This window comes from Sinocyclocheilus rhinocerous, unplaced genomic scaffold (assembly GCF_001515625.1).
Source record: "Sinocyclocheilus rhinocerous isolate Xijiao unplaced genomic scaffold, SAMN03320098_v1.1 scaffold422, whole genome shotgun sequence".
Taxonomy (NCBI): domain Eukaryota; kingdom Metazoa; phylum Chordata; class Actinopteri; order Cypriniformes; family Cyprinidae; genus Sinocyclocheilus; species Sinocyclocheilus rhinocerous.
Window position 1 is genome coordinate 955,172 of NW_015639767.1, and position 3,530 is coordinate 958,701.

The window sequence follows — 3,530 nt, forward strand, 5'->3', positions numbered from 1 at the left end:
GTATGCATACTGTATATATATATATATATATATATATATATATATTTTTTTTTTTAATCTTAGACTTAAATTCTTTCAGGCCTTCATATAAGATGTAAGATTACCTTACCTTCACTTTAAGGATCAAAACAGACTGACAGATATAATGCTGTGATTCCTCGTGAATCTATTCATGGCTTTTCACCTTGAACTATTTATTCAGTGCTGGTTAAACCGGTTCCACAAATGCAAAGCTTATTTAAATCCCCACCCCCTTTTTGGAGACATGAGCTGGCCTGATTTTATTTGTTAAAGAATATTTTGCAGTGCATTGCTTATAATTAAGTGAGGGATTTTGTTTCTTTTAATTTAAGTGGTTCTTTCTTTTTTCTTTGCATTTCACCTCTTACAATAAACCCGGCATTGTGCATTGAATGTTGTTGTCTCTTTGACAAACTGCGTATGCTGCTCTGTTTTATGTCACCTTTTATAAAAGAGTCTCAATGCATAAATGTAAATGTAAATTAAATCAGTGATAAACATATTACACCCTCGTAGGAATATAAAATGTGAGGATTTCCATCCACATCAGGAAAAGGTCACACTGAGATCATCATGCCAACAGTGACATAATTATATAAGATGGATAATAAGATGCTCTCCCAGTGTTACTTTTTTGTCTGAATGCCGAGTATAGCCGCCTCAGCTCTCTGGTGTGACTGAAGAGTGAGCTGCAGCCGCCAGTATCTGAGATACAGCCACATCAGACTCCCATTCCTGCGCTCATCTGTGTTAAATAAATTGGCATAAGTGCGATCATTCTTAAAAATATCCCTGAGACCGTCCTCCATCTTCAGATGTGCAAGAAGGGACTCTTTGGCTGTAAAAACCAACAGTTCCTTCTCCCTCGCCACCATCTTTGGAGAACGCACAAAATAACTGCAAAAATCCCATTGCCTTTCCATCAGCCTGTGCTTTACTTGATTCAGAAAGACTGAAGCACTCTCCTCTTGTTTTGTTTCCATTTCCAGGGCCTTTTGAAACTCTCTAGATATTTAGTTTTTTATTTCCAACCTCATGAGATCACCTTTTTCCTTAGGTTTCTGACTCTGGGAATCCAGGGCGTGATGATGGATCTCGATTTTGGTATCCCTGAATTTAAATTGAAACAGCGTGGACTTGATGTACCCTAAGAGAGCACAGGAAAAAATTAACTTTTACATGCAATTTTTCACAATGTCCGTACACACTAGTAAAGCACCCTTAAGGGCAATAGTGTTGTGTAGTACATACCAAAGGCAGCGATTCCCAACATGGACCCAATCAGGGCATAATTCAACTTGCTGCCGTCACCACCACCACCCTGCCTCTCTGGATCATTCATGCTTTGTGGACTGCAGCTGAATCAATATGTAAAAGGGAAAGACTATTCTGAGTACAGACAGACAGACAGACAATTGTTTGAATTTTATACATTATATTAGTTCATAGAACTGATGGTAAAAGCCAGATATTAATGAAGTAGTAAAATTATTTTAACAGTAATGCAAAATTTCAAGTGGCAGATCAGGTCAAATATTACAAAAGATAAGAAATCAGTTAGAGAATGACTGAAAAAAAAATTGAAAGCAACTTCTTGAAACATGTTCCTTCACAACTAATGTGGTAGTTTTATATGCATGACCCAACACATGATGGTATGCATATTGCATAGGCTATATCTTTTTTATGTTACACCTCAATAATTGTAGGTCTACATATAATGCAGTATGCTTAAGTAGCTTACCTTGTCTTTAAGGATCATAAGAGACTAAGGGACAGGATAATATTATTCCTCTTAAATCTTTTCTTGGCTGTTTCCCCTCAACTTTTTACTCAGCACTGGTTAAACTGGTTCTGAAAATGTAAAGCTTATTTAAGTTCCCACCCCCTTTAGGTGCTATGGATGGCCTGATTTGCTACAATTATTATTATTTTTTGCTAAAGGTGTGTCTTTGCAGTGCAATGCTGAGGGATCTAATTGATTAGTTTATTTTAATAAAGTGGCCCTTTTTGAGGAAATTAAATCTGTGATTAACATTTTGTACTGTCAGATTAAAATATTGGCATATAAAATGTAAGTATTTCCATCCACACCAGAAAAGGGTCACACTAAGATTGGCTGTTGCTGTCCTTCTGGCATCAATGTGCAACAATTTCAGAATTTGGGTCAGATGACGTATGGATAAGTAGAAGTACCATGAACTGTTTATGAACAGTTTGAAGTTAAAAACGTCTTAACAGATTTGTTTATCCACAGCTTTTCACTTCACAAGATGTTAACTGATGGACTGGAGTGGTGTGGATTATTGTGATGTTTTTATCAGCTGTTTGGACTCTCATTCTGACGGCACCCATTCACAGAGGATCCACGGGTGAGCAAGTGATGCAATGCTACATTTTTCCAAATCTGATGAACAAACAAACTCATCTACATCTTGGATTGCCAGAGGGTGAGTAAATTTTCATTTTTGGGTGAACTATTCCTTTAAATGGCTCTTCCCACAAGGAAAAGAATACAGTATAAAATGGAATACCATTAACTTTATTTACAATGAGGTCTTTTAAAACTTATAATTTTAGTAATACAGATTCATTTCTGATCTCCCAATGTCACTTTTTTGTCTGAATGCCGAGTATAGCCGCCTCAGCTCTCTGGTGTGACTGAAGAGTGAGCTGCAGCCGCCAGTATCTGAGATACAGCCACATCAGACTCCCATTCCTGCGCTCATCTGTGTTGAGATACTCGGCACAACTGCGATCATTCTTAAAAATATCCCTGAGACCGTCCTCCATCTCCAGATGTGCAAGAAGGGGCTCTTTGGCCGTATAAATCAATAGGTCATTCTCCATCTCCACCCTCCTCACACGGGGCACCAAAAAACTGCAAAAGGCCCTCTGCCTTTCCACCAGCCCCACCAGCCTGTCCTTCAGAACTGCTAAAGCAATCTGCTCTCGTTCTTTTTCAATTTCCAGGGCTTTTTGGGCTTTTTGAGATAGTTCACTTTTCATTTCCAACCTCATGTAACAATGTTCTTCCTTGAGTTTCTGATTCTGGGAAGCCAGGGCTTGATGATTGATCTCAATTTAGGCTTACTCAATTTCCTTTTGAAACTGGTTGGACCAGGGACGCGGGAAGTAGGGGTACAGGGGCTGCAGCACCCCCTGTTTTCACATGGTTGCAAATGCAACGCCAAGTTTGTTCATTTAAATTTATTCAGTTTTAGCATTTAATAATTTATTTGTAATGATCTCTGAAATGTAAATTGTAAGTGGGCTATAATAAACCCATGTTTATCTTTATAAACATGATTAATTTTACTCGTGGAGATAATGGCGCAAAAGCAAATTTCAGATTTTTTTTTAAATGCCCTTCCCAGCAAAAACTTTCCAAAATCGGCATCCACAACACCAGCACGAGCACCGACGTAAGTGAACCAGCTCCAGCACGAGCACGGAGACAAGCAACGGAACCAGACACAGCACGAGCACGGAGACAAGTAAGCCTAGCG

General features: G+C 38.6%; 1 long non-coding RNA gene across 1 annotated transcript in view; it reads right to left on the reverse strand.

The window, feature by feature from the left end:
• LOC107751702 (uncharacterized) overlaps window positions 1-184 on the reverse strand; it is a 1,880-nt gene extending 1,696 nt beyond the window's left edge. Inside the window, exon 1 of the long non-coding RNA XR_001641287.1 lies at window positions 110-184. This is a non-coding gene — a long non-coding RNA (uncharacterized LOC107751702). The remainder of the gene's footprint in view (window positions 1-109) is intronic.
• Between the last annotated feature and the right edge of the window lie 3,346 nt (window positions 185-3,530).